This window comes from Polypterus senegalus, chromosome 6 (assembly GCF_016835505.1).
Source record: "Polypterus senegalus isolate Bchr_013 chromosome 6, ASM1683550v1, whole genome shotgun sequence".
Lineage (NCBI taxonomy): Eukaryota > Metazoa > Chordata > Cladistia > Polypteriformes > Polypteridae > Polypterus > Polypterus senegalus.
The window spans coordinates 66,612,096-66,639,162 of record NC_053159.1 but is presented as its reverse complement, the minus strand read 5'-3'; the positions used below and the strand labels follow the sequence as shown (position 1 = coordinate 66,639,162).

The 27,067-nt window shown below is 38.4% G+C and overlaps 1 long non-coding RNA gene across 1 annotated transcript in view; it reads left to right on the top strand.

Annotated features, from left to right (window-relative positions):
• Nucleotides 1-3,809: 3,809 nt before the first annotated feature.
• The window catches only part of LOC120531122, a 124,106-nt gene continuing 100,848 nt past the window's right edge, over nucleotides 3,810-27,067 (top strand). Inside the window, exon 1 of the long non-coding RNA XR_005634063.1 lies at nucleotides 3,810-3,878. This is a non-coding gene — a long non-coding RNA (uncharacterized LOC120531122). The remainder of the gene's footprint in view (nucleotides 3,879-27,067) is intronic.

The window sequence follows — 27,067 nt, the reverse complement described above, 5'->3', positions numbered from 1 at the left end:
CACAGCTGACTGAGTATGGAGTTGTGTAGTCACAGACTAGTCAGAACACCCATGCTGACCCCTGCCCACCACTGAAAATGCTTACAATGGACATGTGAGTGTCAAGAGTGGACCATGGAGCAATGAAACAAGGTGACTAGTCTGATGAATCACATTTTCTTTTAGTTCATCTGGATGGCTGAGTGTATGTGAGCCATTTACCTGTGGAAGAGATTGTAGCAGGATACATTTGCATGCTACAGCAGAAATAAAGGTTTGTCACACCAGAAGTTGTTTTCCTATCTTCATTAATCTAGTTTCAGGGATCATAGCTGAAGTAGAAAGTGATTTCACCTTCCTGTTCTTCGCTATCAGGATGGGAACTTGCATTGCATTCTGTTGTAGACCAGGCTACAAAAAGGACATAGCAGCACTAGAAAAGGTCCAGAGAAGAGCGACTAGGCTGATTCCAGGTCTACAGGGGTTGAATTATGAGGAAAGATTAAAAGAGCTGGGCCTTTACAGTTTAAGCAAAAGAAGATTAAGAGGTGACATGATTGAAGTGTTTAAAATTATGAAGGGAATTAGTACAGTGGATCGAGACTTGTATTTTAAAATGAGCTCATCAAGAACACGGGGACACAGTTGGAAACTTGTTAAGGGTAAATTTCGCACAAACATTAGGAAGTTTTTCTTTACACAAAGAACGATAGACACTTGGAATAAGTTACCAAGTAGTGTGGTAGACAGTAAGACGTTAGGGACTTTCAAAACTCGACTTGATGTTTTCTTGGAGGAAGCAAGTGGATAGGACTGGCGAGCTTTGTTGGGCTGAATGGCCTGTTCTCGTCTAGATTGTTCTAATTGTTCTAATTGCTTCAAGGTTCAAAGTGGTGTATGGTTCAGAAATGCTCTTCTGCAAAAAGCTGTCATAAGGAACTGTCATTTGAACATCTGAGACATTTCTATTAGTCTGAATGATTTTGATAATTTCTCTCTCACCTCACATATTGACAAAGTGTTTTTGCCAAAAGGACTGTAGCCTACAATGTGGTTTTGATCACACAAATTATCCTGAGCACCTGGACAGAGAGGTAAACTGAAAGAAAGGGCAGAATGTTAAGTTAAGTTAAAAGCCTTTATAAATAGATGAGTTTTAAGTTGTTTTTTAAAAGAATGAATGGAGTCAGCTGATCTAATTAATTTCGGGATGTCATTCCAAAGTCTGGGTGCTATGGAGCTGAAGGCCCTGTCACCCATAGAGTGCAGGTTAGTGTGAGGCACAACAAGATTACCAGAATCAGAGGACCTTAGTAGGCGAACAGGAGCACAGTGATTTAGAAGGTCACTGATGTAGTCCGGTGCAAGGCCATTTAAAGCTTTGTAGGTTATTAATAGAATTGTATATTCAATCCTGTAAGACACAGGAAGCCAGTGAAGGCAAACCAAGATGGGTGTGATGTGCTCACTGTTGCTGGTTCGTGTAAGGACTCTTGCAGCAGAGTTTTGAATCAACTGGAGCTGTGCTATAAGATTAGAAGGGGCACCTGCCAACAGCGAGTTACAATAATCGATGCGGGATGTGATAAAAGCATGGACAAGTTTCTCAGCATTAGAAAAGGAGAGGAATGAGAGAACACGGGATATGTTACGGAGGTGAAAGTAAGAAAGTTTCTTAATATGGTTTATGTGGGTGGAATAAGAAAGGGAGGAATTAAAAATGACACCAAGGTTCCTTGCATCAGAAGAAAGTCTGATGAGATCACCATCAAGAGTGACTGAAAAGAAGCTAATTTTCTTAAGTAGCGCTTTAGTGTCAATGTGCAGGAGTTCAGTTTTGTTGCAATTTAACTTTAAAGAGTTCTGCTCCATCCAGGTTTTAATTTCACTGAGGCAAGTTGTGAGATGAGAAAACTCTGATGAAGTTGCACTTTTGATAATGAAATAGAGTGCAGTGTCATCTGCATAAAAATGATAACCCAGTCCATAGCTACGAATACTGTAATATGACCAAGGGGAAGCATATAAATACAGAAGAGAAGAGGGCTGAGGACAGAGTCCTAAGGAACTCCTTGTGTAACTGGCGCTGAGCTGGATCTGCTGTTGCCAAGACTAACAAACTCTTGCCTATCAGTCAGAAAGGACTTGAACCATTGGAGGGCAGTGCCAGAGATACCCAGCATGTTCTCCATCCTGGACAGTAAACTGTCATGTGTGACAGTGTCATATGCTACACTGAGGTCGAACAGAATTAATATGCTGGTTTGTTCAGAGTCTGCTGCAATAGACAAGTAAAGAAAATGGTTGGACATATGACAGCAACATGGTATGTTTCATGTTCAAAAATGTAATTAATATAACTCTGTGATGGCCAGTTGTAATTTTCTGCGCTGTAGTGTACTAGGCTGGTAACACCTCTTCAACAGATCTGCCAAATTTATACGCTAATTAAAAAGGCAGACTCAGTTATGAGATACAGTACAGTTTTGACCAGCTGGTGGTAATATTAAAGGAGAGAATGAAAACAAAACCGATTGCCATTATGAACAAGGCTGCACACCCTCTTTCTGATACACTAGTACCAAGTACTTTCAGGCAAGAAATTATTTATCAGTGTGTCACAAAACACTACTGGGAGTTCTTTACACACACAGCAATATGCCTTTATAATGTCTCAGTGGAACTGATACTGCTCTTTTTATTTTCAGGCAAGTCGGAAACTTTCTTTTTATTTAGTAATTCACGTGTGTATTTGTTTGTTGTAATGTGTATGTATATTATTAAGCTTCTATAAAAAGTTACGTTTTCATCATGGGATAAAGTTTTTTTTTATCTATTTTTAATTTGTTTATGTCAGGTACCCTGGAACCAATCTTATACAGTCTGTTGGAATTCTCCCGTATTATGTGTATTGATCAATGCATCTAATGGTTGCACAGGCAATAAATGCAAATCGTTTTACTCTTGTACCTTCAGTCTCCGTTCGTTTTCCTTTTTCATACTCGCTTCAACGCAGTATGTTAAAGGTACAGAAGACGAGATATAACCTTGTGGAAAGAAACACACAGTCGCGGTGAGTTTACATTTGGGACCGTTCGCAAGAATACGGCTATGCAAATTTCGACCGCAAATACGCATGGTATCGTGTTTGCAAAATAAAACTTTAAAGCAAGAAAGTAATTAAAGACCTTTGATGACATGTTAATCAAACAATGCCGTGACAGAGAAACAGCATTATAATATACTGTATGGGGAGAAAACTGACACGAAACATCCGTGGTAAATAAAAGGTTCCCCGTTACAAGTACACATGGGGGAATAGAAAAATGTTACTTTACAGCATTTGTAATGCGCATGTTTTCCGTTTACAGTACGTGAGCACATTACTGAAGTCAATCATCTTTCCTGTGAAAAAATGTCCACATATAAACAATAAAGGAAGGTTATGGAAACCTCGACTAGAGCCAGCAAAAAAATCACGTGCCAGAGGCGTGCAGCGCTTTCACGCTTAGAGATCTGCTCTCACATCTCCAAGCGTAGGCTCTCACTCAGGTTTGTGGCTTCCCGGCGCTCAAGGTCTTTTCTACATGAGCACCTAGAGGTTTCACAGAGTTCTTATTGGTCATAGAACAGACAACGACCGCCTCCATGTGTGAATATTTGTCCAATCGTAACTAAGAAGTATTGGTTGTCTCCTCCTCTGCCTTGCGTTTCACCGCCCCATCATGTCATTCAAGCCGTCATTAACCAATGAACACTTATTTCCCGATTTTAAGCCTGCCCTAGGCGCGCGCGCGCAGGCGTATTTTAACTTTCTCTAACCCGCCCCCGTGAGGAGGAGGAGGAGGAGGAGGATGTGGCGCGCGGAGGGGAAATGGCTGCCGAAAACAAGCCGGAAGGTAAGGACATAAAATTTAGAGAATTCGTTCTTAATTTTTATGAACACACGGTGGAAATTAGTTGTAAGGTAGGCAGAAGTGTATTACATCCCGTGGCACATGAACATATTGGACACATTTATTAGATCCTAAAATAGCGGTTGCTGGGGGGGTGTCTTGTGTATTAAAAAAATAAAGAGAAACCGAAAATAACGGTTAATGAAAACGGTTCGCTTTTCGATGGCTTCTTGCCTTCACGTCGGCGTCAGCCTAGCAATTAAAATTTCTTTGCAACGTGGACATGAAAAAGACGGTGGTTGTGCGGAAATGGACAGCATCCAAGGCAAAGGACGAGGGGTCCCGAACGGCCAGTGCAAGCCGCGTGCGGGGGGCTGTATGAAGTAGTGTGGCGTGGCAACGGTCGTTTTATCCACAGTCGTACACAAACGAGCGTAAACTCCACTCGTTGGTTGAGAGAAGCTCAAGGACCCCCCAACGGTTCACCCACAAGCTCTGAAAGTTGGAAGCGAACGAACATGGGGGCCTCGTGTCCTTTTTAATACACCCCAGAACCACTCAGAAGGCTACTGGAGGTGACCGCCTAATACAAAACCAAGGGGTAGTTTGCGGTTAGGACCGAGTGCTTATGAGAGGTCGGTGGAGATGCTGGCTTTCCTGATTCAACTTCCCATGTACAGGGGAAAAATGGATTGGCTTATCTCAAAGGTACGCTAGACTTTCTGAATCATGATAAATCAATAGTACAGTGGACAGTGTCAGAAGATTCTACGTTAGGTTGACAAGGTCACATTCTGACATGCTGAAGTGGTGTTGTCAGGACAAGACCGTAGACAACTGAAGATCAGTTGCCATGGTTAGAGCATCATGTGGAGGATTAGTATGGCAGGAACAGGTTTGAGCACAAGTGTAAAGTTGGCAGGGGTAAGCTTATGTGGAGATGCGGATTTTGGGCCGAGGAAAGATAAAAGACTGGGCAGTTTTCAGTGTTGAGCTGTATGAGCAAAACTGTTGGCTGAGCCAAGTGGGTATTCAATTGCAGGAAGGATTGGGTCAGGCAATAGAGTCCCATCTGTGTATGGGTTTGGAGGAGATAAATATGTGGTATATTTGGATAGTTGCAAGGATAGGAGAGGGTAAGTGGGTGGAGCTAATAAGTTGAATTCTGTATCAGTTAAGTGCATTTTGGATTTTTTATGTAGCAGAAATGTGTCATGCAGTGCATTGCACTTGGCAGCACGGGACAGCTGGGATGATCCCAGTGAAAAGCAAATCTAGGTGTTATTATTGTTGAAGCTGTGATAAACCATGAGCTGTAGTTTTCTTATGAAAGCTTTATTTCAGGTTATACCAAGGGCATTAGACCATCAGCTAAAAGATACACAAGAAGAGATGGACAAAGATTTAAGGCAGGTTTTTTGGTTATGAAAGGAGTTTTCATATCCCTCTGTGTATACAGGAAGATTTAGATACATTAAAAGAAAACTGGATCAATTAGAAAGATTTAGATAAATTAGTTTCAGTAAAACTACTTTTTCATTAAGCACATCAATCTCTAATCAAGTATTAGTTCATGTGGTGAAGTGGTGGTTGCTTTTAACAAATGTTATTTTTTTCCCCGTCAATTCATATAATTGGTCAATGGTTCTCGTCTTCCTCTTTAACAACCTACATATGTACAGGCAAACTGTAATTGTATCACTGTACCTTATTCTCTGTAGTTTGCAGGTTTCCAGATGGTTCTAAGAAAGAGATGAATCACCCTCATTCTTTTGTTTCTTATTTGGAAGTCTGAATGGTAGTAGTTGTTGGTTGAATTAAATTGGTTGTGGATTCTTTCCTAAATTAACGTTTTTTGAGGTTTATATGAACCCCTTGAAGAATGTTGATCTTTCGGTGTGGCCCACTAGGGGGAGGTGGTGGTCTTCAGATGGTTTCCCAAGCTGCAGAAAATTTACTTTTGATACTTTTGGAATGCCTTCTGAAAGAAACATGGAAAGACAGTAAGTGTTATATTTTGACATTAGTTGATACTTCACAGCTTTCTAGTAATTCCTCTGTAATGTGTGTGTAATCTTTAAAGAAGATTGGTCTGACGCTGTAAACAGGAAGATGCAACTGCTCAAATTAATTTTTTCCCCAGTTCTGAATTCAAACTCTCACTCCAGTCACCATCCAGCTAAATGTTCTTGCCCTTGTGTCTTCATAAGCCCTATGGTGGTAGTGTTTGTATGTTGTTGTCATTTATTTTTTTAAATGAACCATTAGAGCAGCATGGAAGAATGTTTGCTGTTTTGGTAGTACTGTTTTCTCATTATGTGTGCCCACCTGCGCCACAAGTAAATGTTACTAGCAAAACAGTCACTGAATTGAAGAAGCGGTGGCTTTATGTAATCGTGTGTATTTTGCTTTTTCATGAAAATATATGTGCTTCAAAAATAGGACGTTATGTATTTGAAGAAAGTTTTAGAAGTACTGGAGTTAACAAGCAAAATATGAGTTTATTCAGTTCAGTGCATGTTGATTACATTTGTTGGTAAAGCCTTGCTTTTTTGATTGAGTAACACAAAATGCTTGGAAGGTCCAGCTATGTTTACATCACATTTGTTTTTATTTATGCTCAAATCAGATGTTATATTTTCTTTATAAATTAATGTGTTAACCGTAAAATAATACTTATATATGATCTGTTAGATTGAATGATTTTTAACCGAATTGAATGAAAATTATTGAAAGGTTAGCCAGTTCCTAGTTGACTATGGGCATATTGTGGAGATTGGAGTGTACTTGTTTCAATGAAATATGTAATGAAATGGCTTACATTGTTTAACTAATGTATCTAAAAGTGTTGTGTGACATGAAAATCTGGGGAGGGCTTGCCTTTATAGCTACAAAACCTTGGGTCTTTGTTCAAATAATTGATTTGTTATGCCAGCAATGTTGTTTGGGTCCATTAGGGAGACAGATGCCTGTTGCACGATTTATCTAGCAAGACTGTACCTTTAAAAAGAAACCCTGAATCATGAAATACAGTCTCGGAGAGGGGATTCCTTTCCTTGACAATTTCTGTTGGCTGCCAGCTTTTTATGTTGAATCAGTCTGGGAGGCTTTCTCACTTTCAGTTGTTTTTTAGTCAGAGGCAAGTGTTCTAGCACAAGTTGCTTGTAATTTCTAGTCATTTGAATTGTGTTTAATATCCTGAATGAGCATAGAGCATGCTTCTTGTGCATTTCTTTCTGATGTCTCTTTTATATTTGTCTTTGAACTCAACTAGCCACAGTATTCATTTCAGGGTAAAATGCCTTTAGAATATGTTAAAATGAGTATTCTTTCCTTTGTGACGTATTCATTTTTGCCTTTGTTTTTATTCTTAATGATTTGAAATCCTAGCTTATACTGTCTCTATTAGCTCTTATGTGAGTAAGTTATTTTTATTAATTTGTGCTGAACAATATTTTAGATGCTTTATAAACTGCTGTATGACAGTATTCTTTATGCTAGGGGCTATATAAATGAATGCTTGAGCTAGTTGTTTTATTATGTTTCTATTCAGCCTATTTTATGCTATGCTACTCAATTGCAATTTCATGACATCCCTGTTTATTGTTTTAAATGGAATTCTGTTTTTGTACTTTCATTTCCTTCTGAAAACCTCACAAGATACACATTCATCCATATTTAAGCCCCATTCTGAAGCCAGAAAACTTGGCTGGAACACACTGCCCTAGCCTGGGGGTGGCCGGGGGGTGGGGTTAGCAGATTTAAAGTGCTTAATGTATTGTGATAACAAAAAAAGAGAATGAGTTGCTTGGTCACAGTTGAAAGAGGTCCAGCAGGCATCTAACTGGCTGGTTTCAACCGCAGATCACCCCCTTTGCTGTGGAATGGTCCTTGATTTCCAATTAAGCTGCAGGGGTATTTTCTGTCCATCAGGGACATCAGGGAGTGTTTTAATTGGTGGTTCATCAGGTCACCTCAGCACAGCAGATTTATTTAACAGAGATTTTAAATTTTGCATTGATTGTTCATATTTTCATAAGAACATTTTCAAGACTTAATCTGGAATTAACAGTTTAAGGTTGAATGTTAATCTCACTGTATTCTGGCTTCTCATTAAGATTGTAATAATTGTGTTTAAAGTAGTAATCTTAAATTAAACTGAATTAAAGGATGTTTTTTTATAAATTCTTGACCAGAATAATTATAAAGAATACTGGTAGTTTATTTGAACCTGAACACTAGACTTGCTTGACTTAAATGCATTTATTGACCTGATTTCTTAGGAATATAAAGTTTTGTTAATTTTATATTAAAGATATCCAGAAAATAAAGTGTAAAAATTTCCCAATTCATTTCAAATTGTTAAATGTAACAAAATAATTTTAGTTGAAAAGTGTTTGCGTTCCAGGTTGGCAATATAACACATAGTTATACTACTCTTGCTATAGGTCCTGTCCTCGGATGCAAATTTTGAAATGCTTTGAATATCTACAGTTTTAGACATGATTTGCTCTGAGCTGTCTTAAGCTAAATTACTACTGATATCCATTAGAATTGTACCTTTAATGTGAACGTTTTGTGTAGCAGCACAGACTCGTGGATCCCTTTTCTAAGAAACAAAGCTGCCCAGTTTGTTGTAAACAACGTTCAAGGTTAATCAAGGTCCTTAGCAGCAGACATGGTGTTCTGTGTCTAGCTGCAGGTGTTTGACTTGTTGAAAAATAGTGATTTAATTTGTAATCACCAAGTAATGCTTTAATCGGTAATTGAAAGACGTTTCTCACCATGCATGCAAAGTTAGTAACTTGGTTGTGGTTATAGGTCACTCTTTATAATCAAATATCCTAACAGGAGCAGCTGAAAGAATAAGATCCAGTACTTATTTAAAGTATGATAGATGAGTGGTTCATACGTAGTGGGTATTTAAAAAACCAAAAAAAAAAAACCACAGGTATTCAGAGTAAAAATTACCACTGTGATGTACAGAAATCGATTGTGCATGTTACTGCATAATAAAATTAACCGTATTAAATTAACACCTAAAGTGCATTCAGTGGGTCTTGTTCAGAAAGCAGATGCCAAAAGGTTACGATTAGGCACCCTTACACTATTTTAAGATTAGGCACCTACTCAAAATTTTTGAGATTAGGGAACCTGGTGTACCTGGCCTTACCACCATGAACTTTAAGTTCAGGATTTATGGTAGGGGTAGGCCAGTCTAAAACAAACAATAAGAAGGTGATGGCGTCCACTTTTTGAACAAGACCCTATACAGTATGTGGAAGTCACTTTTCATTCATATGCTACTTGATCACAATAAAAGTTAACACTAAAGATTTTGCAATGTGGGTATTACACTGACTTTAAATTATATTGTTGTTTTAGTTGCATTCTACTAGCATAATTTGAGATTGATTTTTGCTTTAGTATAATACAGTCAAGCACCTAACTATCAATTGATCAACCTTTCCATCTCTGTTATTTATTTCTGTTTTTCTTTTCCAGGCATAAAGTAGCCAGGGAAAGTGGTACAACTCACTTAAAAAATTCATTGGTTATCACCTTTTGACAGTACTTACCACCTCTCACCTGCTTTTGAGAAGAAAATTTAAATCCATCTGACCCATTGCTCCTAGCCCACCCTTTTTATACTTGGTTTTGTTTGGTGTGTGGCTTAGGTCAATTAAGAGCAGTACTTCCAGACTTCTTAACAGTACTTATTCACCAGTTATGAGATGCATGAACTTAATATCTTGACTTTAATACTCTTCTTCAGTAATTTGATTAATGTCTAAGTGTGTTGATTTTAAATTTGTTTTTTCGGCTTGGGGGAATAATGTTTACTCTTATTGTGTTGTATGTGTGTGTTGATGTTTTATTTTCAACAAGCTTCATTAAATAAAATTCCATACAGCTGATGTTGTTATGGCAATAAAGTGTTTATTTTTAGATTTCTTATTTATAGATACTTTCAAAACGCTTTGATAAAAATGCCATCATCTTTATATTTAAAAAAAAAAAAAAATAATCAAGCTGGTTCTGACATGTGGAATAGAACCTAAATAAGAAAAACTAAAATATACACTCTCAGTAATTTGAGACTTTTGGTTGTAAAATGTGAATTCAGTTTGGATATTTTTTTAGAATTCATCCATCCATTATGTTTGAAATGTAAATAGATCAGTTAATATAATTCATATAAAAAAACATACAAGTGATGAGATTTGGTGTGGTTTTATTGTCTTGACGGCAGATTTACAGAAGATGCTATATCAATTTTTATTTTTAAAAATTCCAGAAATTAGAAAATGCCTTTGCCATTGTTAAGCTAGAGTTAAGTAGAGCAGAGATAAGGACCTCTTTCTGGTCAATACCAGCAGGCCTTTGGAGTTGGATGGTTTACCTGATAGTATCTTTAAGGTCTTGTTACAAAATTAATTCTCCAGTTTTTTAATTTCTTCTTCTTTTTTCTTCCTCCTCCTCCTCATTTTGTTCCTGAGCTGTGTGAAACTTAGGCTTTGGTTGGCTCCCAATTTCAGAGTACAGATACCTAAGTAACTATATACTTGTACTTTTCTCCTGAATTCCATTGACATGCCTTGGACAGTTACATGAAGGTCATTTTAATAATATTACACACTAAAACATTCAAAGATAACAATCAGTTTCTCTCTGTGCGATGCATACAGTAGGGGATGCTGTGCCATTTATGATGCAGGGTATTTGTTTTTTTCTTGACTAGCCTGGTACCTATGTCAGAATATCTGTTTCTGCGTGTTTAGTCAGCTTTCAATGCTGTTCACTCTCGCATACTACATTTATATATAACCTAATTTCATTCATATAATTTTCTTTTGCAACAAAAGTTGATAGTCAAAATGCTTTCAGTAAAAGGCAGGTAGTGTTATGTTTGTACACAAAAGATATGAGACAAATTAATTATTACCATTCCTTTATTAAGAATCCAGGTAACACTTTACTGTAGTTATCAGATATGTGATGGGATAAGGTGACAGTCACCTGGGCTATGGAGTTGATACACAAAACCTTCAACTCCAACTCTTGACTCCTCGGTTAACAGTTCTTTTGGCTGTTCAGTTTCTGGTATCACCAACTCTGAACTCCTCTCTTTATAATTAGATTAATATATTTTCTATGTTGATTGGAACCACACAATAAATTAAATGAAAAGGCACTTCATTACAGCCAGCTTGAATTATCAGTCGACTTTTTAGCACTGTAACCTGTTAAAGCTCCTGTTTAAAGGCTGTAGCAATGTTGTGGCTTAACACTGAATAATGTAAAACATAAGACTAAAATTACAAAATAAAAAAAAAAATTAAAATCTGTAAGAACAAATAGTTTAATGAAATCGGTATATGTGAAATTGGAAATTTTAACATATTATATTACAATTTACATTTAGTCTGAGCTACAGTCAGTGCATTTTTACTGACTCCAGTAACCCAGTAATTGCTTGCGACTCCACAGGCCTCACAGTAACTGTACACATCATATCATTTAAGGCATGGTGCATCTGCTATAAGGAGATGAACATTGGTTGGTTCACTTGATCACAGTGACATCAAGGAGAAAACACACATGCAAATATGTTGTGTAGAGGGCTCCCTTTGAGACGTCATTGATCTCAGCCATTTAAATAACATCTTAAGTAATTTGTTAAAAAATGGTCAGATGGATGTACTCAAAGTGACATCATTCCCTAATTGACAAGATTTTTTTCATCATCAGTAATATGTATTTGACAAAAAAACAAATCCAATAGTTGGTTATTTATTCTATTAGTGGTTTTTAAACATGGTCAATCCAGCTTAATCTCACTTAGAAGGAACTTTTTCAATTGTGTAGCACTCAATAGAGTTGACCGTAACAGAAGTTGTATTAAGAGATTCATAAAAAGGGCAGCACATGATATATTGGAATACGTCTACAGTACTTGGACAGACGCATCTAAATAAGCCATCCATTCAGAAGTTTGTTCATCTTGGCCTAACTTGCAAGAACTTTTGCATCATGGGTCTGTCAAAAGTAGTTAAACAATGCCTGTCTGACATTGCTGTATGGACTCATTTGCTTATGTTGCTGCAGAGGAGTGATGAATGAAAGACCATCTTAATTCTGCTATACCTGCTAGCAAATTTGAACATATTTGAAATGTTTTTTTTACTTGCAGTGAGATTTTAACGTGTTTGAAACTTCCACTTTTGCATTTGTCTAGATCTACAAGTTTACATTTATTCGCTATTTAAACACGTGCACCTAACCTCCCACAAACTAAGGGCAGTAACATCAGTTGTTAATTAAGTGGCAAATTGCAAGTCGTGAGTCATGTTGTATCCTGACACCACAGAGGACTCACCGTGAGACAGACCGCATGCTGAGCGATTGATGTTAGCTGCACACTGTCTATTAATGAACAGCGCTGATAAAATCAGCAGCAGTCAGTGACTTTGTGATATTAAGCGGAGGATTTACACCATGATGCGGATGAATGTTGTTGACATTGACTTATTTATGACATTTGGTGGACTTCATTACTAATGTTTTCTGTTGGTGATGGCCACAGACACTGCAAAGTGTTGTTGGTTACCAGTATTACTGTTGCATATTTTTTTCATCCCGTACCTTGTTATAAAAAATAAAAATGAAGGCTTGATCTTCCTGGATTAGTTCTGTCACACAACGGTCCTTTTATTGCAAAACAGTTTTATAAAATGAATAAATAAATTAGTTGTGAAAACAGAAGTTCTTTCTTTCGGCAATGTTTTCTACTAGTCACCAGCCCTGTGCATTTATCCCTGACTCATTACATTATTTTTGATTTTTTCAGATTACTAGCAGATCTTTAAATACATGAAGGTACCGATTCTCAAACCATTTATACATGTTACTACATTGTGTTGCTGTTAATATTTGTGGTCCTATACAGTCACACGTGTGTGTGTGTTGGTAAACAGAGTCTCTATCTTTTCTGTGTAAATTCAAAACTGTTGTTAGTGGAGGACAAAAATTGTTTTAAGGTTTTTCACCTTTACTTTCTGTTGTCTTAAAGGGAAAATATTTATTAGGCAATCTTTGATCCAATATCTGCCAATAAGTAGGTTCTTAGGGTCTCATTTATAAAACGTTCTTTGGATTTGAGAGTGAAAATATGAATTTGGCAAGAAAATGCATGCACCAAAAAACCTGATTTATAAAACCTGATGTATGCACATTTCTATGCAGTTTCTTTTTATAAATCACAATGACCTTTTAAATGAATATGAATGTGTCTGGAACCCCACCAGTTTGCAACCCTGAAACAACAATATCAAGAACATGCTAATCATCCCCATACATTTGCAGTCACGATGCAACAGAAATCTCTTGGCTGGTACAACTGCCATCCTCCGGTTGCATCGAGGCTATGAGCTTTCCCCAATTGAGCATGGAAGACTATGCATCACAGATGGCTTATACCGTATGTTAATGGAATGTAACTACTTACAGTTGACAAAAGCAGCTTCACTCAAACTAGGTGCCCTTATTGCAATGAAGGTGCAAAAAAGTGCTCCAATTACATTAGGAGAACCAGACACTTCTGCAAATTGCTTTTTTATGACTGCCAAAACATGTTATATGCATGTACACCCACACCATATGAAACCTGGATTTAGCATCTCACAGGTTGGTTAATGGGTTCCAGCACTGTGTGCATGATGGAGTAAAACTTGGCTGACATATTCCTGAAGTGCTGGCCAGTACCCTGAGAAGTGGCAACAGGTTTCCAATATAAACTGATGAGAAACCAAAAAAGTTCTTTTGTATGACTATACAGAACTGTCTGTACATCATGATAGTCACTTTGAGCTTTAATATGTTCGTCATATCAGCACACATTATAATAATGGATTGGTGATATGAATAAGGGCCTGACCAGTCAAGAACTTTTTGCTGCCGATTCCGATAAAAGGAGTCTGATTTCTGGTAACCAATAAATAGCCTTAGATCTAAGAAAAAGTTCTGTACAAAATAATCTTTTTTTATTTTGTAACAAAACATGCATTCAAATTAGATTACACAAAAAAGTGTCAATTACCATATATACTGGTGTTTACGGTCTTCTGCGGATAAGTCGGGTCTTGATTTTTACCGTATAATTTCCATTATTTTATAATGTTGGTCATATAAGTCGAATGTGGAAAACACACGCTATTGGTCCAAGAGATTATGATATGCTAAAGCCCACCTGAGAGAGTAACCACGGAGCACACTGCCTTTTTTTTTTCTCTATGTATTGTGCCTATGTGACCACACGGTAATACCCAAACTATTCCAAAGTGAAGTTTCCACCTACACCCTTATCGTAAGAGCATCCCTTATCTACGATGGAACGCTCAATTGGAAGAAAATATGAAGCTGGTTTTAAATGAAAAGTTGTTAAGTGGCGAAAGAAATTGGTAACTCTGCTGCTGCAACAAAATTCGATGCGTCTGAAAAACTGGTGCAAGATTGGAGGAAGCCAGAGAATAGATTTTTTTATTCAACCAAGTGTCATATTTTTGATCAGGTGTTCGAGTTGGGGTCTGATTTTATGATCAATTTTTCATGTTTCAAGACCTGACTTATGTGCGAGTATATACGGTAACAATTATTCAGAAAAAATAAATTATCACAGAAGTAAATAATGACAATATACTGTATCTATACTAATAAAAGGCAAAGCCCTCGCTGACTGACTGACTGACTGACTCATCACTAATTCTCCAAGTTCCCGTGTGGGTAGAAGGCTGAAATTTGGCAGGCTCATTCCTTACAGCTTACTTACAAAAGTTGGGCAGGTTTCATTTCGAAATTCTACGCGTAATGGTCATAACTGGAAGGTATTTTTCTCCATTTACTGTAATGGAGTTGAGCTCGAAAGCCGTGGGGGCGGAGTTTTGTGTGATATCATCACGCCTCCCACGTAATCACGTGAACTGACTGTCAACGCAGTGCGTAGAAAACCAGGAAAAAGCGCTGAAGAAAACATGCATTATATAATTGAGAAGGAAGCGAAACAATAAGAAGCGAGCGAGTGACATATACTACCATATTCATGAGTGCTGCTACTTTGGAAAGAAAGCAAGGTGTAAACCTAAACTTTAAATTAAGTTCATAGACAGACTGCCGCTGGCGTTTCTCATGCCCACGGGTAATACGGGATACAAGTTTAATGAGAGGACGCAGAATATAAATGAGAGTTTTGATCACTTTGTAACTAAGTAAAAATTGCAGGTGAAGGGGTGTGCTTATGCAAATTCCGAGACTGTGTTTGTGGGGGATTGACAGTTAAGGCGGGTGGGGGAGTCACGTCATCATCTCCCCTCCCATTTACCTCATTTCGCTCTGAGCTGAGCTCCGCGGCTAACGGCGTCTTCCGAAGCAACTTCGTCACACTGCCACCAAATACTCACAGAAAAATTCACAAGTTAATACACACGTTGTCTCTAGAGTTTCTCCACACTGAATCCTCCAGGCACTACTTACAAAAAGGTTACATTGACAATCGGGTTACGTTATTTTTAAAATCTTTCCTTTTCTTAGCACAAGCACAGCTGAGAAGCTTCGATGCATGTGCTCCATGATGCATTAAAAAATATTGCATTTAATCACACTTTGCATTACAAGCAAAGGAGAGAGCTTTTGTCAATGCATGATTTCCTGGTACACCGATTACATTGATCAGCGCATCCCGATTCATTTTATCCTTGCACCACCTTGGTTTGAGAAGTATGAAAAAATATGAGGTTAACACAGAAAAACAGATCACCAATTCAAGCTTTATGAATAATCGATTCGCCATCAATAATTGTTTTGGTAAAGCCATACTCGGTGTGATCCTCCTTCCATTTTATAATTTTTCCGCCACAAGCCATGATTAAATGAACGGTAAAAAAGTAAGAGCGAAGCGAGGGTGACTTATTTAGGCAGGCATATATATGACAGCAACACTCATGACAATGTCAATCATGTTACGTTATTATTAAAATGTTTCGTTTTTCTTTTTCATTACTTCTTTAACACACTACTTCTCTGCTGCAAGGCGTGGGTATTTTGCTATATATATATATATATATATATATATATATATATATATATATATATATATATATATATATATATATATATATATATATATATATATATATATATATATATATATATATACACATATACACACACACAGTGGTGTGAAAAACTATTTGCCCCCTTCTTGATTTCTTATTCTTTTGCATGTTTGTCACACAAAATGTTTCTGATCATCAAACACATTTAACCATTATTCAAATATAACACAAGTAAACACAAAATGCAGTTTTTAAATGATAGTTTTTATTATTTAGGGAGAGAAAAAAATCCAAACCTACATGGCCCTGTGTGAAAAAGTAATTGCCCCCTGAACCTAATAACTGGTTGGGCCACCCTTAGCAGCAATATCTGCAATCAAGTGTTTGCGATAACTTGCAATGAGTCTTTTACCGCGCTCTGGAGGAATTTTGGCCCACCCATCTTTGCAGAATTGTTGTAATTCAGCTTTATTTGAGGGTTTCCTAGCATGAACCGCCTTTTTAAGGTCATGCCATAGCATCTCAATTGGATTCAGGTCAGGACTTTGACTAGGCCACTCCAAAGTCTTTATTTTGTTTTTCTTCAGCCATTCAGAGGTGGATTTGCTGGTGTGTTTTGGGTCATTGTCCTGTTGCAGCACCCAAGATCGCTTCAGCTTGAGTTGACGAACAGATGGCGGACATTCTCCTTCAGGATTTTTTGGTAAACAGTAGAATTCATGGTTCCATCTATCACAGCAAGCCTTTCAGGTCCTGAAGCAGCAAAACAACCCCAGACCATCACACTACCACCACCATATTTTACTGTTGGTATGATGTTCTTTTTCTGAAATGCTGTGTTCCTTTATGCCAGATGTAACGGGACATTTGCCTTCCAAAAAGTTCAACTTTTGTCTCATCAGTCCACTAGGTATTTTCCCAAAAGTCTTGGCAATCATTGAGATGTTTCTTAGCAAAATTGAGACGAGCCCTAATGTTCTTTTGCTTAACAGTGGTTTGCGTCTTGGAAATCTGCCATGCAGGCCGTTTTTGCCCAGTCTCTTTCTTATGGTGGAGTCGTGAACACTGACCTTAATTGAGGCAAGTGAGGCCTGCAGTTCTTTAGACGTTGTCCTGGGGTCTTTTGTGACCTCTCGGATGATTCGTCTCTGCGCTCTTGGGGTAATTTTGGTCGGCCGGCCACCCTGGGAAGGTTCACCACTGTTCCATGTTTTTGCCATTTGTGGATAATGGCTCTCACTGTGGTTCGCTAGAGTCCCAAAGCTTTAGAAATGGCTTTATAACCTTTACCAGACTGATAGATCTCAATTGCTTCTGTTCTCATTTGTTCCTGAATTTCTTTGGATCTTGGCATGATGTCTAGCTTTTGAGGTGCTTTTGGTCTACTTCTCTGTGTCGGGAAGCTCCTATTTAAGTGATTTCTTGATTGAAACAGGTGTGGTAGTAATCAGGCCTGGGGGTGGCTACGGAAATTGAACTGAGGTGTGATACACCAAAGTTAGGTTATTTTTTAACAAGGGGGCAATTACTTTTTCACACAGGGCTATGTAGGATTGGTTTTTTTTCTCCCTAAATAATAAAAACCATCATTTAAAAACTGCATTTTGTGTTTACTTGTGTTATATTTGACTAATGGTTAAATGTGTTTGTTGATCAGAAACATTTTGTGTGACAAACATGCAAAAGAATAAGAAATCAGGAAGGGGGAAAATAGTTTTTCACACCACTGTATAAAGTCAAAACTTGAATGTATAAAGTCATTGCTGGAATATATAAAGTGAAAACTTGAATATATAAAGTCAGCGTCAGAATATATAAAGCGCTGACTTTATATATTTAAGTTTTGACTTTATATATTCCAGCGCTTACTTTATATATTTAGAAATATTCCAACACCGTCTTTATATATTCAAGTTTTGACTTTATTTATTCTGACAGTGACTTTATATAATCAAGGTTTGACTTTATATATTCGGGAATAACTTTATATATAAAACTTTTGACTTTATATAGTTAAATTTAGTCATCATTGCATAACTTTTTCTTTACCATAGAAATTTAAAGACTAAATTCAACTTCCATTCCTAACAAAGATATTTCTGGCGACTAAATAGAACCTACTTATATCCAAATTCGAGCTATTGAGCCGTCGCCTGCCTGCCTGAATAAGTCACCCTCGCTTCGTTCTTACTTTTTTACTGTTCATTTAATCATGGCTAGTGGCGGAAAAATTATAAAATGGAAGGAGGATTACACTGAGTATGGCTTTACCAAAACAATTATTGATGGCGAATCGATTATTCATAAAGCTTCATTTGGTGATCTGTTTTTCTGTGTTAACCTCATATTTTGTCATACTACTTCTCAAACCAAGGGTGTGCGAGGGTAAAATGAATTGGGAAGCGCTGATCAATGTAATCGTTGTACCATGAAATCATGCATTGACAGAAGTTCCCCTTTGCTTGTATTGCAAAGTGTGATTAAATGCGTGATTTTCTTTAAAGCGTTATGGAGCATATGCATTGAAGATTCTCAGCTGTGCTTGTGCTAAGAAAAGGAAACATTTTAAAAATAACGTAACACGATTGTCAATGTAACCTTTTGTAAGTAGTGCCTGGAGGATTCAGTGTGGAGAAACTGTAGAGACAGCGTGTGTATTAACTTGTGGATTTTTCTGTGAGTATTTGGTGGCAGCGTCACAAAGTCGCTTCTGTAACACTGCGTGCGTTAGCTGCGGAGCTCAGCTCAGAGCAAAATGAGCTGAATGGGATGGGAGGGGAGATGATGACGTAACTCCCCACCCGCCTTAACTGTCAATCCCCCACAAACAGTCTCTCGGAATTTGCATAAGCATAGCCCTTCACGTGCAATTAGTGATCAAAACTCTCATTTATATCCTGCGTCCTCTCATTAAACTTGTATCCCGCATTACCCGGGGGCATGACAAGTGGCAGCCTGTCTATGAACTTAATTTAAACTTTAGGTTTACACTTTGCTTTGTTTCCGAAGTAGCAGCACTCATGAATATGGTTTTATTAGTATCTCTACTAATCTTAAACAAAATGTTTCCATGTTAAATACATTTAATGCATATGTGTCTTGATTTAAGCTCCTTATTTTAATTATGTATCTTAAATAAAATGTTTTCATGCTTTGTGTACTGAAAAGGACAATGTCATTTTCATATATCATCATGCAAGACCACCCAGACTGTACGTATGCACCAGCATGTATTCCTAAAAATGAGTCAAAAGAAACAATCACTTAAACAGGTAGCTTGAAAGAATCAATTCAGTAAATGTAAAGTGAATCTAAATGCCCATCACTAAATTTGTGTATAAAATAAATATTTTTGATAAAATCAGCAACAGATGTTAAATTGTAATAAATAATGGCATTTTCTTTGTTGAAATCACATTTAAAGAGTAATGGGTTCATTCTCTACAGTGAAAAGCAAATTATTTTTTGAGATGTGGTTTTCATTGTTCAGTATCAGGATATTTTGTATTCCCAAGGTCACTGAAAATTATTTTTGGAAACTTTTTCTGTACCATTCTGCACCACTTAAACTTGACTTGTTGTGTCAGGTTTTTTTTGTTTATTAATGTTTTTTTTTTTTGTTCCAGACAACTGAAAGCTGACACATCAAAGCACATTTTTTTTTTGTGAATATTTTGTTAGACTATTACATAACATTACTGGAAAACCTTGCAGAGATGTTTCAGGTAGTTTCATGAACCTGAGAACCAATGTTTGTCTAAGTTTTCTGTCAATTTTATGTTATATTTATGGTTATCAATCTTGGAAACTATAATAGTCTGGGAGTGGGTGATTCAGTTTTCTTCCTGTCCTTGTGCAATACTTTATTTTTTAGCGTTTTTTGTACTTTTTGTATGATCAGAAGTTTTGCTTTTTTATGTAATGTTCTCTGATTTTATTTATACATACACACAGTACACCCCCAAAATTCATGGGAGTTATGTTCCTAGAGCACCCGTGAATTTTGGATGGGGTTAAAAGATGCCTGTTCTCGTAGTTTAAACCCTAAATATGCCCCCAAAACACTTTTAATTTCAAACTCGGCTCAATACATTACCTAAAAATAAAGAGTGTAAAGGTAAACCTGTATACTGTACTGCTATGTCTCCCACAGTGCTAGAATGTAAAATACCGATGTTACCGCTATATGTACTGTAATTCATGTAAGCTTGTTTTCATTGCCAGAAACCTTAGACGGTGCAGCTTGTTTCGGCAGCATCTTGGGGCTTTAACCCTTAAACTGCCACATATTTGGGGGTTAATGCATCCCTGGACACCAAATACTTTTTTTGCTGCACTTTAAGTAAACGTCAATCAACAAAGAGAAAGTGAAATTTTAATGGAACACATTTTTTTTCATGCTGCATCACAATTACTGCAGCACTGATCATTTTACACACTGCTAATGAACTGTAAAAACTATTTAAAAAAAACTGGAACAATATGTACAAAGTGCAACTGACACCATGGATGTAAATCACTGAGCCAACTGCGCTTAAACTGGCTGCACGCAAGCACACAGAGATAAGCGCTGAAGCTTGCAGGCAAGTCTTAGTGCAGCTTGGGTCGCAGAATTGTACAGAAACACAGAAGATTGTAGCGACAGGAACTTTATTCAAACACTTCAAACAAACCTGTCTCTTTCAGAAGTAAAAGGAGCTCAGTATGCAGTTAGTTATCGATTAAACAATAAACAAACATCATAGGGGAGCACAACCCCCAACAGGAGCAGAGAATGTCTGGGGGAGAAGAGGCAATCAGCCAAAATAGACAGGTACTGTTCAGGCTTTTAAGTAAGTGTATCGTCGTCCAGGAGTGCTCCTTTCTTTGCAGGATGGCCATGAATCCACTAACAGTCCTCATGTACACAGGCAGACAGCACACAATCCAGATGCACAAAACGATCCAGGACAAAATGAATAAGTACAGGTAATCCAAAAGAAGGCAGACCGATAGGAATTTGAAACAAAAATTACAAAAACTTTTTTTTTTTTGCACTTAGTCACCGGCCCCCTTTTTAAAAGCCGCACTGACATCCTTTGACCTCAACAGCCCTAGCACCCACAGCAGAAGACTAATAAGAGCCACTGCAGGGACTGCTGGGAGTTGCAGTTTCAAATTCTATTGGCTTCTTTCACCATCCCAAGTCGTGATTTTCTATACAGCTACTTCCTGTTCTCTCAACAGTACAGTATTGCCACAAAAAAGGCATAAAAATTTCGGAGGATATTTGCAGTTTCCGCTAACAATTAGTTAATTCTAAGGAAAAATCCGCAAAAGACTGTGGCTGCAAACTATGAACCGCGACTTCGCAGGGGTCTGCTGTGTGTGTGTGTGTGTGTGTGTGTGTGTGTGTGTGTGTGTGTATATAGTCCATAGTCTCACTCTGTGTGTTGGTTATAGTCTCCGCTATGCAGTCAATCATATTGCAGGTTGATACAAAACTAACTCTGACCTCTTTAGTGACCTGGCAAACATATTTAATGTAAATAATTAATTGTTTTACATCTGAGATATCTGGTTTCATCACACAGAATACTGAAAAACCTTTCTGTGTGTATATTTTTCAGTATGTTAGATTTTATTTCTGATGCTAAGACATCCAGCAGCTCTTGCATTATTCTTTCAGAGGTGTAATGTACATTTTTACCAACATTAAGACTTTTGAGTGGTAAAGGAAGAGTCTGTTGGATATTCAGTTCACACTTGCACTACGGCAGGTACGCATTCTCGACATTTCTACATTATTCTCGCCGTTTATCTCGAGATTAAATTCAACATGTTGACTTCATTCTCGTAGTTTGTCATTAAAGTAGAACATCATAAACTAAACCTCATCTTAAAATGAATGTTTAATTTACTGGATTTTCTCAAACCCCCGTCATAAATTATGTAGCTACATGTCGACTTTATTCTCGTCATAAGCATCAAGATTAAAGTGGAAATGTCAAGAATAAAGTCAACATCTCCACTTTTATTCTCAACATAGTTTTTTTTCTTCACTTTATATTTTTTTTTTCTTCACCGTGGCGCTAATACGCTTCCGTATAAAACCCTCAGCAATTCAGTGACAAAACTTTTGCTCAGGACACAGTGTGTGCTGCAAGGGTTTCTGCACACTTTTTGCAATATGGACGCAGGTCGAAATATGAGCAAATATAAGAACGGCACATGGAGTAACTTTAAACAGGAACCACAGTGAGTTCTACAAGGATTTTTGCACACAGAACACACCTAATGCTTAAACAATTGTATGTGTATATATTGGTTTGCTATGTACTTTACAAAAAGAGAGCTGCTGTATGCTCAGTCGTACTATACAGACTGTGCTGACGCTGCGAACAGAGATATCACTTCCTGACGCCTTTTATCTGATATCTCACAGGCTGGTTTCACTAGACTTTTTTTTTTATTTTATCAGACTTCCTCTTGCCCGCCCACCTCCACATCGTCTTTGCTTGTAAACTGCCGCTTTGCTCCCGCTATTAGCATGTACAGCCGCCTCTCGCCCGCCCTCCTCTCCATACTCCTTGCAACTGTATTAAGCTGCTACACCCCCGCTATTACCATGTACAGCCCGCTCTCGAAACCCCACCTCCCTATAGTCTTTGCTTGTGAACTCTGCTCTGCCTCGACACCCGTTATTAGCTTTAGAAGTATTTGCCCACCTGCCCGCTCGTCCCTTGCCATCTCTGCAGATCATTGGATCTGCCTGTGCATGCAGATCTGCGGCTGTCATCTCACAATGTCATGCGAGATGACAGCTGGGCGCTGAACTAAATTAGCCGGGCGGAGCGCGGGACTTGTTTCAAGGCACTTGTTTTGTAGCTTCCAGTCTTTGTGCACGTAGTGTATTGTGAGGCTCATGTAGGGGTCTGAACACCACCGAAGATAATGCATTTGACACCTCAGTACGGAGCTCTTCATATAAAGCAGGCAATGCGACTTTAGAGAAGTATTTCTTGGTGGGCAGCTTGTAGCGTGGATCGAACTTTTTAAGCATCTTTGTGAAACCTTCTCTTTCCACACTCTGTTTAGCCAGGGATATGATGCCCATTCAATGCGTCACTGCATTAGTTAGTTCCCCCAGCATTTGCTACTTTTGTCATAAGACGTGGAGCTATTTAAAGCTACGCCAATTGTTTGTTGAGTCAGCTTCTTTGGTCTCACCACCACACTAGTTGAAGCGGATGCCTCTTCACGTGTTTTAACAGCTTTGTTGTACTCCAATAAGTGCTTCTGCTTCAAAAGATGAAATAGGTTTGTGGTGTTTCCTCCCTTCGCCACGACGGGCCGCTTGCATGTTCTACAAAAAATTGTGCTTTGTTGGGTATCTGACGGGCGAAAACCAAACCAGTTCCACACCACTGAAGTTGCACCATTTTTTCAAACCAATTCTGGTTCATCTGTTTCATTCAACGATCTGCTTTCGCCTTTCTCATTCTCCGTCGCCACCATGCTTTTTCTGCCATGTGCGTATGAAAACAAAGGCACTGTGCATGCACGTTTTACCCATATTCTATCGCGATATTTCATTTTCTTATCATTGTCTAACATTGTACAGGTATTACCGTGAAAGGTATAATATGGCCCAGCCCTAATTGGAAACAGGTGTTTGTCATGACTGGGTATAAAAGAAGTATCCCCAAAAGGCTCAGTCGTTCACAAGCAAGGATGGGGCGAGGTTCACCACCTTGTGAACAACTGCGTGGGCAAATAGTCCAGCAATTTAAGAACAACGTTTCTCAACGTACAATTGCAAGGAATCTAAGGAATTCATCATCTACTGTCCATAACATCATCAAAAGATTCAGAGAATCTGGAGAAATCGCTGCATGTAAGCGGCAAGGCTGAATACCAACACTGGATGCTGTGACCTTCGATCCCTCAGGCAGCACTGCATTAAAAACCGACATCATTCTGTAAAGGATATTGCCACGTGGGCTCAGGAATACTTCAGAAAACCATTGTCAGTTAACTCAGTTCGTCGCTACATCTACAAGTGCAAGTTAAAACTCTACCATGCAAAGCGAAAGCCATATATCAACAACACCCAGAAATGCCGCTGGCTTCTCTGGGCCCGAGCTCATCTGAGATGGACTGACGCAAAGTGGAAAAGTGTGCTGTGGTCTGACGAGTCCACATTTCAGATTGGTTTTCGAAATCATGGACGTTGTGTCCGGGCCAAAGAGGAAAAGGACCATCTGGTTTATCAGCGCAAAGTTCAAAAGCCAGCATCTGTGATGGTATGGTGGTGTGTTAGTGCCCATGGCATGGGTAACTTTCACATCTGTAAAGGCACCATTAATTCTGAAAGGTTACATACAGGTTTTGGAGCAACATATGCTGCTATCCAAGCGACGTCTTTTTTCAGGGACATCCCTGCTTATTTCAGCAGGACAATGCAAAGCCACATTCTGCATGTGTTACAACAGCGTGGCTTCATAGTAAGAGAGTGCGGGTACTAGACTGGCCTGCCTGCAGTCCAGACCTGTCTCCCATTGAAAATGTGTGGCGCATTATGAAGCGCAAAATACAGTGCATCTGGAAAGTATTCACAGCGCATTACTTTTTCCACATTTTGTTTCTGTTACAGCCTTATTCCAAAATGGATTAAATTTTTTTCTCAGAATTCTACACATAACACCTCATAATGACAATGTGAAAAAGTTTACTTGAGATTTTTGCAGATTTATTAAAAATAAAAAATTGAGAAAGCACATGTACAGTACATAAGTATTCACAGCCTTTGCCATGAAGCTCAAAATTGAGCTCAGGTGCATCCTGATTTCCCTGGTCATCCTTGAGATGTTTCTGCAGCTTAATTGGAGTCCACCTGTGGTAAATTCAGTCGATTGGACATGATTTGGAAAGGCACACACCTGTCTATATAAGGTCCCACAGTTGACAGTTCATGTCAGAGTACAAACCAAGCATGAAGTCAAAGGAATTGTCTGTAGACCTCCGAGACAGGATTGTCTCGCGGCACAAATCTGGGAAAGGTTACAGAAAAATTTCTGCTGCTTTGAAGGTCCCAGTGAGCACAGTGGCATCCATCATCCGTAAGTGGAAGAAGTTCAAAACCACCAGGACTCTTCCTAGAGCTGGCTGGCCATCTAATCTGAGCGATCGGGGGAGAAGGGCCTTAGTCAGGCAGGTGACCAAGAACCTGATGGTCACTCTGTTGGAGCTCCAGAGGTCCTCTGTGGAGAGAGGAGAACCTTCCAGAAGGACAACCTTCTCTGCAGCAATCCACCAATCAGGCCTGTATGGTAGAGTGGCCAGACGGAAGCCACTCCTTAGTAAAAGGCACATGGGAGCCTGCTTGGAGTTTACCAAAAGGCACCTGAAGGACTCTCAGACCATGAGAAACAAAATTCTCTGGTCTGATGAGACAAAGATTGAACTTTTTGGTGTGAATGCCAGGCATCACGTTTGGAGGAAACCAGGCACCGGTCATCACCAGGCCAATACCATCCCTACAGTGAAGCATGGTGGTGGCAGCATCATGCTGTGGGAATGTTTTTCAGCGACAGGAACTGGGAGACTAGTCAGGATAAAGGGAAAGATGACTACAATGTACAGAGACATCCTGGATGAAAACCTGCTCCAGAGCGTTCTTGACCTCAGACTGGGGTGACAGTTCATCTTTCAGCAGGACAACGACCCTAAGCACACAGCCAAGATATCAAAGGTGTGGCTTCAGGACTACTCTGTGAATGTCCTTGAGTGGACCAGCCAGAGCCCAGACTTGAATCCAATTGAACATCTCTGGAGAGATCTTAAAATGGCTGTGCACCGACGCTTCCCATCCAACCAGATGGAGCTTGAGAGGTGCTGCAAAGAGAAATGGGTGAAACTGGCCAAGGATAGGTGTGCGAAGCTTGTGGTATCATATTCAAAAAGACTTGAGGCTGTAATTGCTGTCAAAGGTGCATCGACAAAGTATTGCGTAAAGGCTGTGATTACTTATGTACATGTGATTTCTCAGTTTCTTTTATTTTTAATAAATTTGCAAAAAACCTCAAGTACACTTTTTTCACATTGTCATTATGGGGTGTTGTGTGTAGAATTCTGAGGAAAAAAATGAATTTAATCCATTTTGGAATAAAGCTGTAACATAACAAAATTTGAAAAAAATGATGCTCTGTGAATACTTTCTGGAGACCCCGGACTGTTGAACAACTGAAGTTGTACATCAAGCAAGAATGGGAAAGAATTCCACCTACACAGCTTCAACAATTAGTGCCCTCAGTTCCCAAATGCTTATTGAGTGTTGTTAAAAGGAAAGGTGATATAACACAGTGGTAAACATGCCCCTGTCCCAGCTTTTTTGGAACGTGTTGCAGGCATCAAATTCAAAATGAGTGAAGATTTGCAAAACAATAATAAAGTTTAACAGTTTGAACATTCGATATCTTGTCTTAGTGTATTCAATTGAATATAGGTTGAAAAGGATTTGCAAATCATTGTATTCTGTTTTTATTTACGTTTTACACAACTCCCAACTTCATTGGAATTGGGGTTGTATATATACAGTTGGCCCTCGTTTATTGCGGTTAATCAGTTCCAGGCTGTACCGCGATAAATTAATTTCCGCAAAGTAGGATTCTTTATTTATAAATCTAATATTTTCGCAGTTAGAGCATAGAAAACCTGTTTACGATTTTTAACATTATTAGAGCCCTCTAGACATGAAATAACACCCTTTAGTCACTATTACACTCGTATTACCCAATATATTAGACAAAATAAGAGAAAATAAGACATATTATATGTTACAAATATATTATTATTATTGTACATTTAATTACACACACACACAGTTCTTACACACAACCACTAACCTATGAAAATAGTGCAACTTGTTTGATGATAAAGATGAAGAGATGTACAGTGATCCCTCCTCGATTGCGGGGGTTGAATTTATATTTTTATTTTTATATTGTCACGATTGGGTCACAGATTTGCACAGAAACACAGGAGGTTGTAGAGACAGGGACTTTAAAACACTGCAAACAAACATTTGTCTCTTTTTCAAAA